Source organism: Manis javanica, chromosome 3 (assembly GCF_040802235.1).
Source record: "Manis javanica isolate MJ-LG chromosome 3, MJ_LKY, whole genome shotgun sequence".
In the NCBI taxonomy this organism is placed as follows: Eukaryota; Metazoa; Chordata; class Mammalia; order Pholidota; family Manidae; genus Manis; species Manis javanica.
Genome location: NC_133158.1, coordinates 73,767,138 through 73,788,871, shown reverse-complemented (window position 1 = coordinate 73,788,871; position 21,734 = coordinate 73,767,138). Strand labels below are relative to the sequence as shown.

The window sequence follows — 21,734 nt, the reverse complement described above, 5'->3', positions numbered from 1 at the left end:
CTCTCAAGAATAGGACCCATTTGATACCCTGAATGCACTGCAATCTGCAATCTGTTCTTTAAAAATGGACTGTAGTTAAGCAATACATTTTTCCATCAAGTTTTATGGAGCCTGATGTATTTCCTGTGTCAAAATCTGTCACAAAAATCTGTTCCTCACACGTTTAGTATAACAGACATGCAAATATGGTACCACACAGAAAAGTCTACAAATAGCAATGTATAGCCTAACACTTGTTTTCTAATCAAAAAGAATTTCCAGTATGTTGGTTAGTGAATTTAATTTGGACCCTATTTGTATCTATCATTTATCATGGTTCTTACCATAATACACCTTTAGTATGTATGCCACAGGTAAAAAGAGTGTTTGTTATTTTCTTCATTATGAACAGTGTTTTCACAGTCAGGTGTAAAGAAAGACCAAAACAACAAGAAGAAACAATAAATACTTATGTACTTGGTTTTAGAGTTCAATTTGGCATTGAAGATCCAGGGCAAGAAAAGAACAAATGTCTAACAATTATACTTGTAAGTTCGGGGAGAGGAAATTCCAGGGCAAAATATCTCTAAAAACCAAAGTAAGTCAAAGGGAGAAATAAAAACCCGTTTATTGCTTAAAAACTGCAGTCCAGAGCCTTCTCTCTCTTCTGCTCCTAAAGAAGCATGCACACAAGCAAGCCAACCCCTCCCTTTAAACTCTCAGGTTCAGACACCCCCTGGGTTGCCCAGATAATTACCCATTGACATGGAGATGAACTTCTCTCCACCCCTGAGGATATGCAAATGAACTAAAGCCAGGTGAGATATTCTGGAAATGTTACAATTTTACCCACAGGCCACCCCTACAGAAATTTCACCTTACAATCTATTCATTCCCTTTCTTCCACAATGGTCCCTGGACGAGAAAACTGGAGCATTGTGACCAGACTAATGACATAACAATAGCAACAAAATAAATTATGACAATCCTCAAGTCAGAGGATTCAGCTAGGTTCAAAGTCTTATGCAGATTAAGTCCATGACTCATCTATTCCATAGGCAGGCAGTAGCTGAAGGTTCGTTTAGAACAATCATCATGCGGCAGCTGCACTCAGGAGGCGCATTCAGGATGCAACGACTGTAGGAGAAAATAACCTTAAGAGAGATAAGGTACATGTTTTAACAACACCAGCATAGGCAAATCTTGTCCATCAGGTAGGATACATGCAAGAGAGTGGTCCTGTGATAGGACAGTGGCAGGAATGGGATCTCGTCCTGGTCTAGTATAACAGATTTTCACCCACCTCCCTGTGGGAGTTACAGATAGGTATATATATATATAGGGTTATGGGAGGTACATGCACAGGCCATAAAGATAAAACAAAACTTCCCGGCAAGATGTTCTTACCTCCTGGACGTTTGGGGTACACTACCATGACCTTTGAGGGCCATTCAGCTGTTATTCCAGGAATACACAGGAGGCCAGCTTCTAGGCCTTTCCCCCAGTGTGCCAAAAGGGCCAGCTATCGCTGATCCATGTGTTGAAATGTCCAGGGCTACGTCCATTTAACAGTGTCTCCAGGGCTTAATGCAGTAGGGGCTGGCAGCAGGATATTGCTCTGCTAGTCATATCCTGGCTCCAATAGCTCTTCTTTGGTTTGGACATAAAATTGTAAAGAAGAGGCAGCAAGGTGTCTGAGCATATCCACGGGGCTCAAAGCTCCTTTACGTAGCTTCTCATTCAAAAGCCGCAGCACTGTTCATAGGCGAACTGACCAACTCTGTAGACTACTGGTGTCCGACTTCAGGCCAGATTTCAACAAAACGTTGTACCTCTCTATCATGCCTGCCCCAGTAGGATTATATGGTACATGATATATCCACTTTATTCCTAATTGCTGCACCCATTCTTGTAGTGCATGTCCAGTAAAGTGGGTGCCTTAACCACTCTCAATCACCTGCAGCTGGCCATAGGCTGCGAAGAGATCCTCCAGGCCCCTCTTGGTGGTTTGCTGATCTGCACAACATGCAGGAAAAGCAACCAATAGTCCAGTAGCCGTGTCCACACAAGTCATAGCATACTGATATCCCTCTGATATGGGCAGAGGCCCAATGTAGTCTATTTGCCACCTGACAAGGGGGATTGGTCCCATTACTATTGTCCCATGTGGCTGTGGGACTCGGTGTAAGTCCCTCTTAGAGCACACAAGGCACTCCTTCAGGCTCTGCTGACTTCTTCAAAGGTCAATGGCAAGCCCCACCTATAGACTACAGCCCACATTGTCTTTTGCCCCGCGTGCAACAAAAGCTGGTGCAGCCATTGGGCCACATCAGAGGCAGGCTTTCCTTCTAGCCAGCGCACCTGGGCCAATATGTCTGCTTCATCATTCCTTGGGGATGCCAAAGACAAACTGCCAGTCACATGATATACAGTAACAGTCTTAGTCTGACCAGAGGCCCAAGGGACTTGCCACAACTCTTGCCCCCAAAGGGCTAGTGACCAACCATCCAGTTGGCATGATACCATGTCGGTAGCCACAGGGGGAAGCCCTGATAGATGGCCCAGCTGTCAGAGCAGACAACTATAGGGGAGGGCTCCTGTGATCACAAGTGATACTGCCCGCAACTCAGACCACTGACTGCTCTTCCCCTCTCTATCCTCCATCCATAATGTCTCAGTCTTAGGATGGAAAGCCACAGCCCTCCACTTCGGGGTCCGCCCATGACTGGAACCATCTGTATACCAAGCATCTTCAAGTATAGGGGCTTTTCACTCCTGATAAGGAGTCTTGGCTACCAAGGGTTGAAAAGCAACTTCTTCCTGCTTCCCACTGGTATAGGTCACTGGCCCCAATAAGCATTGGAGTTCTCCACTTAAGGGTCTAGTAGAGAGAGTGCTGTGCTGCTTTAAATATGTGCCCCATTTGACCATTGTAGGTGTCTGTGCCATGCCACTCCATGGCCTTTGGGTCCAGTCTTCCACCCATCCCACAATGGGATAGGTGATTATTACCTTGGTTGGAGCTTTTCCAGCAATGGGCTCAAGGTGTACTGGACCTCTGCTCCTTTCCATAGTTGTGACCGAATCCAAAAGGTAGGCATGTCCGTTCAAGCCTCTACCAAAGAACCCATCCATAACCATCTTTGGTTACATGAACATCTAGTTCCCAGGGCCTTGATGAGTCCATTACATTCAAGGTCTGTACGGCCTTGGCTGGCTGGCCACTTGGCAGCAGTAAAAGCAGATGCACATATGTCATCCCAGTCCCACCTGATACTGTTTCATTCCAACCGGTATAAGGGCTTCAGAATTTGTGCCAAGTGCAGGATAAACACTCTTCAGTAGCCCAAAAGACCAAAAAAATCTTGTAACACTGCCAGAATGGTAGGGGTGGGGAAAGCCTGGACCTTGTCTATAACTGCTTCAGGAACAACTTTAGTTTTACCTGACCAGACAACCCCCAAGAATTTCACAGACAAATCAGATCCTCGAACCTTGGTGCTGTTCATAGCCTATCCTTTCTCCTGTAGATGTTGCAACTGCCCCTTCTAAATCTGAAGGAGAATCAGATGTGAGCATAATACCATTAATATAGTGATAATCGCATTATTTGCGATTTCCTCTATGTGGCCAAGTCCTAGGCTACAAGTCCATGACAGATGGTGGGACTGTGGAGATATCCCTGTGGAAGGACAGTGAATGTCCACTGCAGGCCTTCCCATGTGAAGGCAAACTGTTCCTGGCTTTCCTGTGCTATGTCAATAAAGAAAGCATTAGCAGGGTCTACTACATAATGATACGTTCAGAGTTCATGGCTGAGGGTGTCCAGAATGTCTGCTATAGAAGGCACAGCAGCATGCAAAGGGGGTGTGACTTTATTCAATTCCCCTGTAGACTGTAGTCTACAGTCATAGGCTAGAAGCCATCTGGCTTTTTCACTGGCCACACTGGGAAATTATAAGGACTATGAGTGGGCTTTATGATGCTCAGCCTCTCCAACTCCTGTAGAGTTTCTCCAATTTCCTTGTGCCCCTCAGGCAATTTATACTGCTTAGTATTTGTCACCCGCCAAGGTTCAGGCAGAGCTACAGGTGGGTGCTTAGCATGTCCCCTCAGAATTGCCTTTACCACACATACCCTCAGTCTTAACTCACCTGCAGTGGTCTGTAACCACAGGCTCTGAAGGATATCCACCCCAAAAACATATTCAGGGATGGGAGAAATGTACACAGTATACTCCTTTAGGGGTAAATGCCCTATCCCCAATAAGATTTGGGCTTTCTTCATTCTAATTACCTTACCCCCAAAGCCATGTATTACAGCAGAGGTCCTGGGAAAATGCTCTCGGTTGCTATTAATCAAAGAACACTCAGCTCCTGTGTCCACCAGTGCAAGGACACATTGTACATTCACAGGGGACCAATGAACTGCTAATTCTACATGTGGCCTCTGGTCCTCATCATGTCCCCCAAGGTGGGGACATTGACACCCCCCCTCAGTCGAACCAGGATGCCCAATCATCCTCCTGTAGGGGTGAGGGCTCAGGGGAATCCTGAGTACTGTCTCCCATGAAGTTTTGCAGGGACACAGGCCAGGTATGAGGCCTTGACTCTTGTTTTGGTGTCCTGGGCCTTGGTGGCTAGAACTGCTGCTCTGGCTCTAATTGGTGCCACAGTTCTAAAAATATTCTACTGGGCTGCCCATCGAGTTTTTCTTTCACTACTCCAGCCTTTATCAAATCATCCCACATCTGGGTCCTTGAGACCTTCACATGGCCTTTTGCACTTCTCCTTTCTGTTAGGGCCTGTACTTCCCTCCATGCCTTTATTGTTTCAACCTCCCCCAGATCTGCTAAAATACAAGTAGCCTTTCTTATGGGTTGCCCTAGGTGGGGGTGCAAGAGTATTCACTAGGGATCCAAAGAAGATGTGGGAGTTGTATGCAGCACCAGGTTTCTCATTCCTATAGTGAACACCTCCTCATCAGGGCCCTGGGGGTCCATATTATAGATGATGTTTTTCATACCCAATTCCCGCAGTACCTGTTGGAGCTCCACATATGTTTTCCAACTGCTGGGAAAATATGGTAAATCACCCTGAATAGGCCAAACTATCCTGATGGCAGCTGTCAGCCATTCCAGGAGTGCCTGACTCTCTGAGGCATGACAGTGCTCCAAGAAAGAGTGAGTCATCAGGGAAGCCATTCTACTCATCTGAGTACCTGACACAGCAATGTTTTCCATCCCCGTATCCCAGAGATGTGAAGGTCATGTAGGCAGACATTCCGATGGCCTCTGTCTATACCAGATGCTCAAGTTCACCAGCTCATCCTGGGTACAGGGGCAGAGCATGGAGTGCTCCACAACCTGGGGAGGGGGCTGCTCCTCCCCCTGAGAAGCCTGCGGTTGTTTCGTTTTTATTTTCTTAATTACAGCTGAGCAGGCCTTTAAAACAGGAGAAGATGTTACCTCCAGTGGTAGCCTGAGTAGCAAATCTGCCAAAGGCCCAGCCTCCTCCCCTTCTCCCTTGGGCTTCTCCACCAACGGCTTCTCCTCCACCATTTCAGGGGCCGAAGGCACTACTCTTTCCTCTCCCTTCCCCACAGCCTCCTGCAATGCAGCTTTTCCTGCTGTTTCCCCCCTCGCCAATGCTAAGGAATCTTGTAAGAGCATAAAGTGCCTTTTCAGTAACTGGCTCTCTTCTTCAACAGCATCCCATAGGTTATCACCCAGCTCCTCCAGGTGATGCTGAAGTGTGTCTCTCTCCCACCTAAGTCCCTTGATAATCCTCTCTGTCTTCTGTATAACATTTTCCACTATCTCGATGAAAAGAGACCCTACAATGCCAGCCGCTAGACAGCCCCCTAAGGTCTCCAAGCAGTCTTCCAACTCACGGAGGGCTAATTCTGCAGCTTCCGGTGTTTCCACCCTTCCCCAGTTCTGAGGAAGGCCCCACTCTAAGAGGTACTTTACCCTAGAATAATTCCCCACTAGGGGTTCCCAACTTGGAAGCCCACAGCTGGGGGAATAACAACAGGTGAAGCAGCACCCTCTGCCACTGCATACACTGGGGCCTCCCCACCATCCACAGGAGCAGCCCTCCCAAAGGTCGCACCCATTATGACAGATTTTGGGTTCAGAGGCACCCTGACAACTGCCGCCAGATATAAGTCTGGGTAGAGGAAATTCTGGGGCAAAATACCTCTAAAAATCGATATCAGTCAAAGGGAGAAATAAAGTTTAAAACCCATTTATTGCCTACATGCTGCAGTCCAAGGCTGTCTCTCTCCTCTGCTCCTGAAGAAGCAAGCAAGCAAGCAAGCCAGCTCCTCCATTTAAACTCTCAGGTTCAGACATACCCTGGGTTGCCCAGGTAATTACCCACTGATATGGAGATGAACTTTGCTCCACCCCTGAGGATCTATGCAAATGTACTAAAGCCAGGCGAGATATTCTGGAAATGTTAGAATTTTACCCACAATACTCAAACTTCAGTGCTTGGACCAGCAGCACAAACATCACCTCACAGCTTATTAAAAATGCAAAATCTCACCCCTCACCCCAGAACTGCTGAATCTACACTTTAATTGGGCCCCCACCACCACCTCCAGAGCATGTTTGGAAAAGCACTGGGTTAGCAGGTACCTTAAAAGTTCTTTCATTTTTCATTGCTCTGCCTCTACATAAACTGCATCTCAAGCAGCCTCAAGATCTAAGTACCTATTTAAAGATTTGTGAAAGATTCCACTCTGTTGTTCCATGTATCTATCAGACCCTCTCATGACATCAACAGTGTGCTGGAAGTCAGCCAAAAACATTCCAGGGCTAGTGCATCATTGCTTAAGGGTGATTTAGCTCTCCTAAAGGACATACTCAAGGGCAGCCTTGTTGATGGGGCTTTGTCATCTCTCTTGCTCAGTAACCCTAAGGAACCCACCCTTGTATTTGATGCCCCAGCCCTGGGACAGTCTGTACTTTTCACATTTGTAAATAGCAACATCAGACTGATAATAACCTCATCACCACACCCCAGTTCAGCCCTCAGTCTCTATCCTGGGAGAAGAACTGAACTCTTCTGAGTGGCTAACATATTGTCAGAGGTCAGAGAGGGGGCTTGTACTTGCTACGAAAGGAAACAATAGATGACCACACACATCGCCAGGTTGGTGACAGTGTGGCTTACCTATGCACAATTTGAGAAAGGAACCAATTGGTTCCCCCTTCAATCATCTCCCTCCATCACCATTAGCCTTGGAGATTCCTACATGCAAACAATGCCTTTGCTATGTTTGGTTCTATCCTTAAGAACAGCAAATGGGGGAAAGAAAGTAGAGAAATTTCTCTGACAGCTGAGAAATAAAAAAAATATCTTCTCCAAATGCCACTTAGGTGCTTTCTCCACTTAGAACTGATTTTTCCCACTCTGTTATCTCCTTGTAACTTAATAATTAAAGAGCAATCAGGGCCTCCCTGCCTACCCACTGCATAAATACCCTTGGAAAATGTTAATCAAACACCACTAACTAATTTTATCCTGAGAACCTCTAATCACAGAGAAGATCTTGGCACTGCCTGTGGTGGAGTGATGGCTGAATCCACAGGCTGGACTATGGCCAGGGAGTGTCAATGTTTGAAAAGAGCAGCTGCTGAATCCTAAGGGTGATACTGCTCCATTCTGACACCTGGGAGAAGGAAAGTGAAAGGCAGAGCCTCTCTTGGCAGAGCACATAAGCATGCCCAGCACTCTTCAAGAGGCCAGCTTCGAGTGATAAATCAAGGGTAAAATTAACTGACTCCGACAAACTGTGGTACAGAGAAGCTACCTGTGGGTAAAATTGTAATATTTCCAGATTATCTCACCTGGTTTTAGTACATCTGCATATTAACAGGCACTCAAAGGTGGAGAGAAGTATAGCTTTAGTCATTTGCATCATTCCTCAGGGGTGGAGAGAAGTTCATCTCCATATCAATGGGAAATTACCTGGGCAAAGGAGGGCTTATCTGTACTTAAGAGGTAAGGGGATGGCTGGTTTTGCTTCTGCAGGAGCAGGAAAAGAGAGAAGGGCCCAGACTGCAGTTTCTAAGCAATAAACTGGTTTTAAACTTTATTTCTCCCTTTGACTGATTTTGGTTTTTAGAGGTATTTTGCCCCAGGATTTCCTCTCCCCAGACTTACATCTGGCGCAGTCGGTAGGATCCCTCTGAACCCGAAATCTGTCATAATGGGTGTGACCTTTGGGAGGGCCGCACCTAGAAATGATGGGGAGAAGTGGCGCTCATGCCACGGGACATGCATATACACTCATGTGGTCATGGAGGCGCCAACACTACTGCTGGCCACGCTGACCCCAGCCCGTGGCCTGAGCCTAAGGCTACTGCTTCTGCCACTGCTGCTGCTCCTGCTGCCAGGTGGAACCTGGTCACAACTATGGAAAGGAGCAGCGGTCCGGGTCACCTTGATGGAAAAGCAAATGGCTGCTATGTACCACACTTTGCTGGCTATGGAGCCCATTGCTGCAATAGCTCCAACCAAGGTAATAATCACCTATCCCATTGCAGGGTGGGTGAAAGACTGGACCCAAAGGCCATGGAGTGGAATGGCACAGACATGAACTGTATATCATGTGACTGGCCATTTGCCTTTGGCATCCCCAGGGAATAACGAAGCAGACACATTGGCCCAGGTACACTGGCTAGATGCGGCCCGATGGCTACATCAGCGTTTGTTGCATGAGGGGCAAAAGACAATGTGGGCCCATTGATGGGCTTGCCATTAACCTTTGAGGAAGTCAGCCAAGCCTGGAAGGAGTGCCCTGTATGTTGTGCAGATCAGCAAACCACCAAGAGGTGCCTAGAGCATCTCCTTGCAGCCTACGGCCAGTTGCCAGTGATTGAGAGTGATCAAGGCACCCACTTTATTGGACATGAGTTGCCAGGATGGGTGTAGCAATTAGAAATAAAATAGACATGGCCCTGGACATTTCAACACATGGACCGGTGATGGCTGGCTCTTCTGGCACCTTGGGGAAAAGACCTGGAAGTTGGCCTCCTGTGTGTTCCTGGCATAACAGCAAAGTGAACCCCCACAGTCACAGTTATTTGCATCTACAATCCTTGTGTCCTGGATGCACCCCCTGGCTGCAGCTGCTACACGATGGTTGAAATGGATGAGCTTTGGACTTAATCTGCATCGGACTTTGAACCTAGCTGAATCCTCTGGCTTGAGAATTACCATGATTGTGTTGCTCTTGTCAAAAAAAAAATGCTTAAAGAGAGGCCTGACTTTGTCTAATGTTTGGTAAAAGTTTTGTGAGTAATCTAGCATGGTTGTTAGGAATGAGTAAACAAGTGTAGAAACATTTTATGCTTAGTGAGAGATTGTGCTCTAAAGTACATTTACTTAATCTGCATAGGCTGAATCCTCTGGCTTGAGGATTATTATGATTTTATTGCTGTTGCTATTGTATGTCATTAGTTTAGTTGGAAGAGGGGGACCATGTCAATTGTAAGGTGAGATTTCTGGAGGGGTGGCCTGTGAGTAAAATTGTAGTATTTCCAGATTATCTCACCTGGCTTTAGTACATCTGTATATCAACAGGCACTCAAGGGTGGAGAGAAGTATGGCTTTAGTGCATTTGCATCATTCCTCAGGGGTGGAGAGAAGTTCATCTATATATCAATGGATAACTACCTGGGCAAAGGAGGGCTTATCTGTACCTGAGGGGTAAGGGGAGGGTCAGTTTTGCTTCTGCTAAAGCAGGAAAGAGAGAAGGACCAGGACTGCAGTTTGTAAGCAATAAACAGGTTTTAAACTTTATTTCTCCCTTTAACTGATTTCAATTATTAGAGGTATTTTGCCCCGGGATTTCCTCTCCCCAGACTTAAACTACCCTTTTCAATATGAAAGGATTGATGAAAGAAGGTATTCCATAAACCACTGGTTTCCAGAAATTGTTATTTAAAAGGTATTGAAATGTTTAACAACAAATACAGGGGAAACAACATTGGTGCCCTATTTATTTCACTAAAAGGACATTAACACAAAACCTAGCATCTATTTGACATTAAATAATATTTTCATACAACAAGAACAAGAGGGATATAATTTCAGAAAAAAAATGTATTCCTTTAAATTGAATAATTTTGACTCCACTGAAGACTCATTAAAATGCCTGCTCCCAGTTGCAGTTTCAGGCCACAGAGAGGTCTGAGGCACCCTTGCAAGGAGTTGTTCAGAGAAATCACACTGAGCATAGAAGTTTTTCTCTGTGGGGCCTCCACATGTCTCTGAAAAACTGAGCTAGGAACACCACCAGCTTTGATAAAGAAACGAAGCAAAAAGTGACAAAGAAGTTACTCACAAAAGTGAATTAAATATGGCCTAATAACTAGTTACCATTCACCTATGAAACATTAGCTCATTTTTCCCAACTCTGAAACTGACTTGCAAATACAGATTATACATGGGAAGAGGCCATGAGGGAAAAATAGACTATTAAAACATACCAATCTGACACTAAAAATAAGACTACAGACAATGGTTCCTCATTAATTTATTTACTTCAACTGAAAGTTTAACACAAAATACAAAGATTTCTTTGGACATTTAGAGTTCCAAGTTACTGAATCATTTGGACAGCAAAGTTTAGTGCTCTATGTTAATTTCAAATATTCTCTGTCATTACTGTTACCATGTCATTATTATTCTAAGATGGGTCATTATTCTAACACAGGTCTTGTGTGACTTAGCCTATTACTAAAAGTCATGCCTACTTACTGAATATCCCAAATAGATTTCTGCATATCCCAATACTACTTAATTGTTGTGAAAATTATGTGATCAGAGATTAACTTTACTAGGTAGTTTTGTTTCTCAAGTGAGCAGATATCAAAAAAGTACACTTATGTAACATTCTTTTAGGTTATTTCAAAATAATCACAGAAACATGGAGTTAAAGGAACATTAGAAATCAATTACTTCTATCTTCTTGTTTATAGAAGTGGAACCACAAACTTTTAAAAGCTGTGACAACCACAGTGTCACAGACAAATTAGTGGTTAGAACTGAGTCTTCAAACCCCTGGTCATACTGAAACCACACATACATTTTGCCGCCAATATAAAAAGGTACTATTTTCTTGTGGACTAACAACTAACCAGTCGGGATCAAAAAATAACAGATACCATATAAATATAATGAAATAAGTTAAATATATATATTCTCCTAAAATGGAATTCATACATACCTTATGACCCAGCAACCTCACTCTTAAGCATATATGTCCATAAAAAATGCATGCAAGGGAATATTCTAGAACCTTCACAGCAACATTATTCAAACCAAACTACTCAAATGTCCATAATAGCAGAATGGATAAATTGTGAGATATTCACAAAATATTATACTAAATAGTAATGAACAAATTGCAGCAACATGTTGAGGTATGACTCTCACATGCATATTGTTGAGCCAAAGAAAACACTCTGAAATGTCTACCATGGGCTTTCAGTTCTTTAGTAATAATTACTTATTGAGATTATATGTGGATATGTTACCTATTGATGGATACAGATAACTATAAATATGTAGATAGTGTTGATTGTACACATAGAATATAAACCAAAAAATTTATACATGTTATTTATTCCCCCATTCTCTGGGTAAAGGGGGAAAAGATTTCTGCTCTTTGCTTCACATTCACTCCTTGAATTACAAGTGTAGGACCTCAAGAGACTTACTTTCCCACTAGCTACTTTTTAGTCCAAACTTACCTCCTCTTAAAAACAAGACAGCAGGCCCAAAATGGAGTTGCTTATGCCAAGCCCCATGTCACCAAACCAAGACTTAACTACAGTTCCAGCTCTCCCAGAAATGGAATCCTAAACAGGAACTGCCTGATAACACTAGTGAGCTCACCTGCCCAGCAGACCCTAAAGGAAAGGGTCTCACCTGCCGTCCCCTAAAGGAAAGGAACCTTGCAACAAACAACCCGCTTTTTTGCCCAGGTTAGTTCCTTGTACCTCCTGCCCTATGCCTGTCAACAGTCTTACCTCCTGTGTAGCCCTCACAGTTCCTTTCTATCTGCCAGGTTGGACACTGCAGATTCAAACTGACTTCTGCTCAAATAAACTCTTAAAATTTTTAATATGCTTCAAGTTATCTTTTCACACCCCGAAGCTAAACATGAAACTGCCAAAGTCCATGAATTGAGGCTACTGTCAGAAAGACAGCTGTCTCATCACTTTTTCCAACCTCCATTGTGGATCCCATACTTTGTTGTTTTTTTAAATTCACCTTCCTTCCATGGAAAAATCCAACCACCAACTTCACATAATAAATTCAGAATGCCAAAAGCAATTCAGCTTTCCAACAAAATACTTTTGAATTTCTGATATAAGTATGCAAAACAATGTAGGTAAAATCAGGCCTAATTTAAGTTTTAATTTATAATCTCAGGTATCAGAACAACTTGAGTTTCCTGGGTATGAATTTGTCTCCCCCCAGGCATCCCCTAATCCTGTACATTGAAGCAGAAAGAATAATGGGAAGTGGACGCTTTATCCTTTTCTTTTTTTCTCACTAAACTTTTGTTTTAATGGGGCTCAAAATTCTGTGACAGATTTTTGGTCAAGTTGTTTCCATTAAAAAGCACTGATTTTAAAAACTAGTAACTTAAAACTGCCACAAACACACACACACAAAACGGTTCACAAAATATCCTCCTTTCCTGCTGAAGGTTTTTCAATGTGTTATCATCAACCAGTCTTCTACTATTAAATTTAAATGGCCAATTGAGACAAAGAGTTCTGAGACTGTCCTCCCACTGCTGATTGAGACTGAGGCGACAGGGACTGGAGATACTACTCAGCCTTCTGAGCCTTCTGGGCAGACTCGGTGGCCTTGCAGCTCCAGCTGCCTGCTTGTCCACTGCTTGGATAACACCCCAGCAACTGTCTGGCTCATACCATCTACAGCAAAATAGCCCAGAGGAGGACAGTCGGAGGAGCTCTCAATGCATATGGTCTAGTCAGGGGCCATATCAATGATGGCAGCCTCACCAGATTTCAGGAATTGGGGCCACGTTCCAGCTTTTTTCCAGAATGATGATCAATCTTCTTCAGCTCAGCAAACTTGTAAGCAATGTGCGCTGTGTGACAATCCGGCACAGGTGCACATCTAGCACTGATTTGGCCTGGATGGTTCAGTATAATCACCTGAGCCGTGAAGCCAGCTGCTTCCACTTGTGGGTCATTTTTACTATCGCCAGCCACACTGGTGAACATCTTTATCAGACATGTTCTTGACATTAAAGCCCACACTGTCCCCAGGAAGAGCTTTGTTCAAAGCCTTGTGGTGCATTTCAGCCGACTTTATTTCAGCTGTAACACTGACTGGAGCAAAGGTGACCACCATGCCAGGTTTCTGAACACCAGTCTCCACTTGTCCCATGAGGCCATTACCAATACCACCAATGGTCCAGACATTCTGGAGGGCAGGCACAAGGGCTTGTCAGTTGGACAAATTGGTGGCAGGATACAATCCAGAGCTTCCAGCACTGTGATTCCACTGCCATGGCCATCTTTAGGGATGACTTCCTATTCCTTGAACCAAGACATGTTAGCACTTGGCTCCAGCATGTTGTCACTGTTCCAACCAGAGATTGGCAAAATGCTACTTGTGTCAGGGTTGTAAACAATTTTCTTAACATATCTGCTGACTTCTTTATCAATTTCCTCATCTGACTTCTGGGTGTAGTGTGGCTCGGTGGAATCCATTTTGTTAACACCAACAATCAGCTGTGTCACACCCGGTGTGTAAGCCAGAAGGGCAGGCTCATAGGTCTGCCCATTCTTGAAGATACCTGCTTCACATTCACCAACATCAGCAACTACCAGGACAGCATGATCAGCCTGCAATGGGCCTGTAATCATCTTTCTGTTAAGGTCTCCGTGTCCCAGGGCATCAACAATGGTCATGTAATACTTGCTGGTCTCAGGGAGATATCAGTGGGGATACCACCCTCATGATCTTCTTGCAGTTTCTCCAAGACCCAGGCATTCTTGAAGGAGACCTTTCCCATCTCATCAGCCTCCTTCTCAAACTTTTTGGTGGTTCTTTTGTCGATCCCACTGTACTTGTAGATTAGATGGCCAGTTGTAGTAGATTTGCCTAAATCTGCTTGCCCATTGATGACAATGTTGATGTGAGTCTTTTCCTTTCCTATTTTAGTTTTGATTTAGCAGTGGTTTTCACAACACCTGTGTGCTGGCAGCACCCCCATTGCGAAAAAGGCTTTATCCTTTTCATGAACCTACACAAGCTCTAGCAGTCCACCCACCCCCACCTATTATTTCCACTGTGATGGAAAAGCACAGGGCTAGTTACTGAGCTGTGCTCAGGTGCAGCTGAGGAGCCACTTTAGACCACCTCATTCTGGACGTTCCAAATTTTAAGGTGACATCCATTATCAAAAAACAAGTTTAGTTTTTATGAGAGAAATGAACCTACAGAATAATCTCAAGAAATTATAAAACAATTTTTCAAAATGCTACTTTAAACTTATTATATTAAACAAAGACATATAAAGCACTAGTTGCTTTTAAGTGGAGTTTAAAAAATAGATAACCCACAGCAATGTTTGAATTCTGTACAATTGAATTACCTATTCAAAATCTAAAATAAATTAAAGTATAAAAGTAAAATACCATCAGTAAATTAATGAAACATGTTTTTTGATGTTTCTAAAACAAGAAACACATAGGGTTCAACAATACTTTCCTTCCTTCAAAGTTTAATTAAAGGATTATTAAATTTAACTTTACTCAGAGATTTGACATGCTGGCATGTTACATTATAACCACACAGAAAAATATAAAGGCTTAGGCACAACCTTCAGATCTCCTGTTACAAGTCATTAACCAAAACATCTGACCCTAGAGACCACAATAAAAACAGAAATGTTATCAGAAATCAAACTCTTTGTGGGTGAGAGCAGCCTGCATGGGGATTTGAGTCTGTTTCTTCCCCATCTGTAGTCAGAACCAGATGTAGGGGTGGGGAAAGAAACTTCCTCTTTTAAAATCCGAGAACTACCCTTTTTCCCCTCTCACTGCTTATTTTGAGTGGCATGAGTTTATGCAAACATACAAGTTTTCAAATGAAAAGTTGCAGCTTAGATGTTAAAATCTCCTAACTGCTAGTGAGTGAGTGAGAGAGAGAGATCAGGAATTTAAGGAGGCATTTGTATTTTTGTTTTGTTTGTCTGGGGATGGTAGGGCATCACAGAAAAGCCCAAAGTTAAGCTGGACTCCTCAGAAGAGTACCATGTAGTGGAAGGGCTAAGCAGCAAGGAAGTACCCAGTTCCTTTTGAAAGAAGTATCAGTACATCCCAAAAGAAGAAATGGTTAAGTAAAATGAGATCCAGGCTGATAATCTGTTGGCAACCTCTCAAGATCTAATAACATGGCTAAATTGAAAAATAAAATATGTAAAAATGACCGGAGTAATGGAGAAGGAAATGTAGGAAAGGAGCGCGGCAGTGGGAAAAAAGAACACATGATAAATAAGAACAAAGAAAGGAAAAAGTCCCTGCAATTCAGAAAATGAAGAAAGGAAAAACACCAAGAAGGAATTAACAACAACAACAAAATGAAGGGAAAAATGAAGGGTAGGGAAACACAAACAATTTTCACGTAAAAGTTATGAAATAGAACATTTAAACATGGAAAAGCTACCTGTTAGCAGTCTTCATGTTTTTATTACCTGCATATAATGGGCATACTCAGTACACATTTGTTAAATAGACAAGGCAATAGCTGCATGTGGATAAAATGAGAGTTCCTGTAGCAAGGATTCTCACCCGGCCCTGGTTGGCTAGCTCACTACACGTGTGGGCAATACATTGCTATTGACTCTATATAAGGAGCTCCACGCAGTGTTCTGCGCAACACGGTGGCAGGGTTGCAAGGTTGTGGGAGAGCAGAACAGAGACTGGAGTGATGGGAGCGGCAAAACAGAGGCACAGAGGCTCAGAGGACAGCTGTGCAGGACGACTGTGCAGGCACAGAGGCCCAGGGGATAGCTGTGTGGGACAGCTGTGCAGGACGGCTGTGCAGGCAAAGAGGCCCAGAAGCAGAGACCAGCTTGCTGCATATAGACTCGCTCTGAGTGAGCAGGATTTTAGTGAGTGACCTGACACCTCGGAAATAAAGTTGGGTATAACCCTTTCACCCCAAGAACATTTTACTGCCATTTCTTGGTCAGACTGAATCCACAGTGAACTTGCCTGGGGCTGAAACCCACTGGTAAGACACTGCACCACGAGGTTTGCTTCAGTATCTTATACAGACTAGTTCTATCCACAAGTAAAATACTTGCACAACAATCAGAAAAAAAAAAGACATTTCAGACAGCATTTGATTCAGAAATAACATTTGTGCTATGTTACCTCTGGGTGGTAAGATTATACAGATGTGATTTTAACTAATCATTTTGCTTATACTCATACTTCAAAATTTTCTATTCACTCTACAATCGACAGAAATATATTTTTCAACAGTTTGAACACAACATAAAAGAATGTTCTCCTAGCAACTGGGGTTTTACTGTGTACCTCGAATTGGTGTCTATATCAAGCACCCGTCCCCACCCCCACAGCCTGAGAAACCTGCTCTAAAACTCCAAAAAAATCCATATAGTCATATTTTTAAAAGTATGCTATAATGGAACATCACAAATTTGAACTTGTCATTTATCATACCCATTTTATGCAATTTTTAAAAAAATTATGTCTTCAAAGACATTTCCATAGAAGGTGGAACTAGAACAATTCTCCATGGCAAAAAGAGCAAGATATTAGCAACTGGTCACAACGGTAATTCTCTTAAAATGTCCTTTTGTTTTCAAAGGGTATTTTGTACTTTTAGATCATTAATATTCCATGGAAAAAACAAGTTGTAATCCATTGAAAAATATTTACTGAATAAATATAGAGCAACTACAAATTCCTCCCATCCCTGTAGGCATGTACCTTTGCAAAGTAACTGCCCCCTTCCATCAAAAAGCGGAATCTCTTGCTCCACTCCTTCCTAAGCAAGGTTTGGTCATGTGACTTGCTTAGGCCAATGAGCCATTAGTAACAGAAGTGACGTTTATCCATCTCCTGTGCACTGGTGGGTCCTCTGACTGCTGAGAGCCATTATGTAATCATGTGAATGTGTTCAGGCTATCCTCCTTGAGGATGGAAGACACATGGAGTGAAGCACCAGCTATGTAGGTGGGACCCTAGACACACCAAGTGAGTCCATCCTAGGCTGTCCAGCCACAGCTGAGCAGCCCAGACCACAGGAACCACCCCAGCCAACCCAAAGAATCATGTAAATATATAATCGTACTCTTATGTTGCTAGGTTCACCATGCAGCAAAAAGCAAACTGATTCTAAGTACTAAACATTGTAATAGAACCTGTAAAATACCTACTATAGTGGCATCTATGACTACTTTATAAGTAATAGAATCTTATTCTTTGCTTTTGGTCCTTCAGAGAATGCAAAAAGGCATGGTATCTCACCTTATGACAGCATCAGAAAATCTGGAGGCTTCTTAAAACTGGTGACTGAGCTCCACCTCCAGAGTTTCTGATTCCCTAACTCAGGAGTAGAGGCTGACAATCTGCTTTTCCAAGTGTCCCAGGAGTTGCCGTTGCTGATCCCACTGGTCTGCAGATCATATTTTGCAAAATACCACCCAACAACTTATGGTCTACCTCATTCATTCAACAAATACTTCTTAAACACACACTATGTCCACGAAGGTACTAGGCTAAAGACTACAGAAAAATAAGTGTGATAAGTAAAACAAGGTGCAGGTGTTATGGGGTGAGAGACACACCTAGAGAAAGGCTTGTGTGTTTGGGGATGTGATTAGATGCAGGCTGAAGAGTAACAGCTACTTACACCCTCCTTCTGTCCAAGGAGTACCAATTACACGTGTTTCCCAACTATGAGGCTAAACAGCCTGTAGTATTTTCTCAGTATGTCCCTGTCTTGCCAATGGGTTTCAGCCCCAGGCAAGTTCACTATGGATTCAGTGTGACCAAAGACATCAACAGCAAAACGTTTTTGGGGTGAAAGGGTTATACCCAACTTTATTTCTAGGTGGCAGATCAGTCACTAAAATCCTGTTCACTCAGAGCAAGTCTGCAGGCAGCAAGCTGGTCTCTGCCTCTGCGCCCCTCTGTCTGCATAGCCGTCCTCCAGGCCTCTCTGCACAGTCATCCCGCACAGCCATCCTCTGGGCCTCTGCACAGTAGTCCGCACAGCCTTCCTCTGGGTGTGCTGCCACCACTGCAGCCTCTGCTCTGCTCTCCTGCAGCCTTGCAGCCCTGCCACCCTGTCGTGCCCAGAACACTGGGCAGAGCTCTTTTTATAGAGTCAACAGCCATGTATTGCCCACAGGTGTGCAGTGAGCTTGTCAACCATGGCCAGGTGAGAATCCTGGCCATAGGAACTCTCATTTTATCCACAGTCCCCTTTTCTGACAGTTCAAAAATTATATTTCTAAACCACTGCTTTGATTTCTACCTTTGCTAATAAGGTTTTTGATAAAGTTCACTCTGGACAGGTTCACTGTGGATTCAATGAGACTGAAAAATGACAATGGAATGTTTTTGGGGTGAAAGGGTTTATACCTGCCATGGTGGCAGGTCAATCACTAGAATCCCATCGGAGTTTGCATGCAGCAAGCCAGTGTCTCCCTCTGGGCCTCTCCGCCCACACAGCTGTATCAGTCTCTGTCCTTGGCGCTGCCACAACTCCAGTCTCTGCTCTCCTGCAGCCATGCAGCCCAGAGCACTGGGCGGAGCTCTTCATAAAGAGTCAATAACAAAGTGTTGCCCACACGTGTGAGTGAGTTAGCCGACCAGGGCCAGGTGACAATTCCAGCCATAGTAACCTTCACTTTCTTCATAGCAAACTACTGCACAAATTAACTAAATTGTACAAATTTACAAAATAAACATAAAAGCAAACTGTGAAAGAACAATGCATACTTTATTAATAAAGAAAGTTGAGAAATTTGGCTTATTAAACCACTTGAACTGAGAGAAGGAGAGGAAGAAATGCTACCTGAGCATGTTGAAAAAAAAAACAAGAAATTTAAAACACACTTCTTGAATGTTTCACTAGAATTTTCATGAAAAAAATTTTTTAATCACTCATGACCTGAGCAGGCTTCTGAGAGCTGGATTTTAGAGAATATTTACCTCTCTCTAGCACAGAAAAATTGGCTTAAGAATAAAAATAATCTTGAAAGCACCCAGGAGAATAACAAAAAGTAGCAGCAACCATCATTAATACATATATGGTCTGTAACTTAAAAAGGCTGCAAAACCCAAGGAGAGGAAACTAAAGTGATACTGAAACACTGTCTTAAACACTGTACTTATAAAAGTGGGAAAAATAGGATTTTTAATGAGAAAGCATATCATATTTTTAATATTTCTATGTATTATAGACTATGTAAAATATGGTTAGCCATTTAAAAGATAATGAACTCAAAGGTTAAAGTGAGCAATTCTCTAACAAATGGTCAAATTAGTCACTTAGCTTTTTAAGCGAGCATTAAGCATTAAGACGGGTCTGAACAATTTTAATTTTCATTTTATAAAGAACTTTGTTGCACTTAACCACATCACTGAATTCATTTACATGAAATGGTCTTCCTCCTTCAGTCCACGTGGCACAGTGAACAGCAGGGGACTTCCTAAAACAGGCTCTGCCTGCCCGGTGCTCATTCTGATGGTGTCTTCGTAATTTGTTGTCATTTGGCATGGGCAAGGTACAATTCTAAGCTAATGACAGCAACCACCAACAGTTTTTTGGAATTCCTAAGGTTAAAAATTAAGAATAGTAGGAATTCCTCAAAAGCATGCTTTAAAAATTGTGACAAGCTCAGGACTCTACCTCTGTCAACAGGACACTTTGAGCTGTAATTTAGGACAGAATCCTGAAAGATCCCAGGGATTTTGGGGAAAGATGAAACAGTTGCCTGAATTATAAAAAGGAGTAGAAACAGCATTCCTACAATATATAAATGAACATACACATATCTGAATCAAAGATGATAAAGAATGTCAATTTGTCAAAAATAATTAGCTTAATCATATTAGTAATTCCCAAGATAATCCTGTAAGCAAGTCACTAATGTGACATAAATCTAAAGTATTTCAAGGAGATATCCATACACCCACCTACACCACATCACACCACACTGAAGGCCAGATTCCTGCCCTTCTTCATCATTTGGCCCTACCCCTATCCCCATTCCTTCCTGCCACCTTCACACACACAACTGCAGTTACTCAGGTGGTTCTGTTTCAGGCACCAGTGATCCCCCTTCTCACAAGCAGTACTTTCCAGCATGAACAGTTCCCAGTTTGCTTCTCAGTCTCATTAACTCCTCTTTGGCCTTATGCAAAATTGTGCATGTGCTCAGGTACATTTTCTGTAGAAGAGAATCCATAGGTCTCTACTAATTCTTAAAGGTTCATAAGCCAAAGAGGTTAGGAACCAGTGCTCTCCAGACTTGCCAACTAAAAATTCCAATGAAAGTTCTATAATGCATGGGTGTCAAATACCAAATTAAGGGTCCAACACTAATGATTACTACCAAGGCAGGTCTCATACAGTTTCCAAGAGACTCATAGACAGAACCAAAAACAATTTAAAAAATGTTCAAATCTCTAGAGAGTCTACCCAGAAAGAGTCATTTGTCCCATGTATTGGGAGGAATGGTCAGAAGAGGAGGAAGATGTTTAGCTGGCTCACATCTTCAGGCTCTACTTCAGGATATAACTAGCTCACGTGAAGCAGCTCAGACATTTTATAAGATCAATGGGTTCTACTATTAAATTAATTGCTCCCTAAAACATATAGAAGACATAGAAATTTTCATTTAATAATGGGATAAAGAAATAATAAACTTCATGAAGGTATTAAATTATGAATGAACTAGTTAATATTTTCTTGGAATTTATAGATACATGTATATATGTCATTTTAATATAGTATATGCTCTCACCAGTTCACTTAACTGCTTCATTCTAAGAATAGGACAACTTTATGGCTTAGATACTGAGGCAAGTAACACTTAAAACTGTACTGTTGATGAAAATTACATTGGACAAATCAGTGAAGTCTTCATACCAGCCAATACTAACAGCACTCTGTTATAAATAGCTCTCATGCATAGTCATTTTATGTACAAATTTTGGTTACTGAAAGATATTCACTAAGCAAGCAATTCAGGTAATTTGCTAGTTGTGATTACTGTAATGTGTAATTTTTAGTTGTGATAATTACCCAAGAGATTTAGAATACACAATTTGTAGAATAATTATGGAACCTCTATTTATTTCTTTAGGTTCAGTATTCGAGGAGAGAGACTGAATTTATGAGGCCTGAGATTTATTTTTCAAGCCCCTGCTGAGTTACCTTTGTAAGGCCATTTGTATGTATCCAATTCCCCACCAAAATTGCTATTTGCTATTAAATACAGTTCCTTTCAAAGTGTCAAGGGTATCATAAAGACATTCAGAGTTTATTTTCACGAAGTTAACTGCTTCCTCACGATTCTCAAAGTTCAGTAAAAAGAGGCCTCAGGGCACTCTATTCATGCTCCTGTCTTCCAGGGGTTAAAGTCGGGGGGAGAGCATAGTGGGGTTGTAGCTCAAATGTTCCCTCCTCAGCTGTCTCCTA

At 42.7% G+C, this 21,734-nt stretch overlaps 1 protein-coding gene and 1 pseudogene across 6 annotated transcripts in view; both read right to left on the bottom strand.

Moving 5' to 3' along the window:
- CBLB (Cbl proto-oncogene B) overlaps nt 1–21,734 on the bottom strand; it is a 207,779-nt gene that overhangs the window by 128,087 nt on the left and 57,958 nt on the right. The gene's annotated exons all lie outside the window — the stretch shown is intronic.
- LOC140848136 (elongation factor 1-alpha 1-like) lies at nt 6,165–14,205 on the bottom strand (annotated as a pseudogene).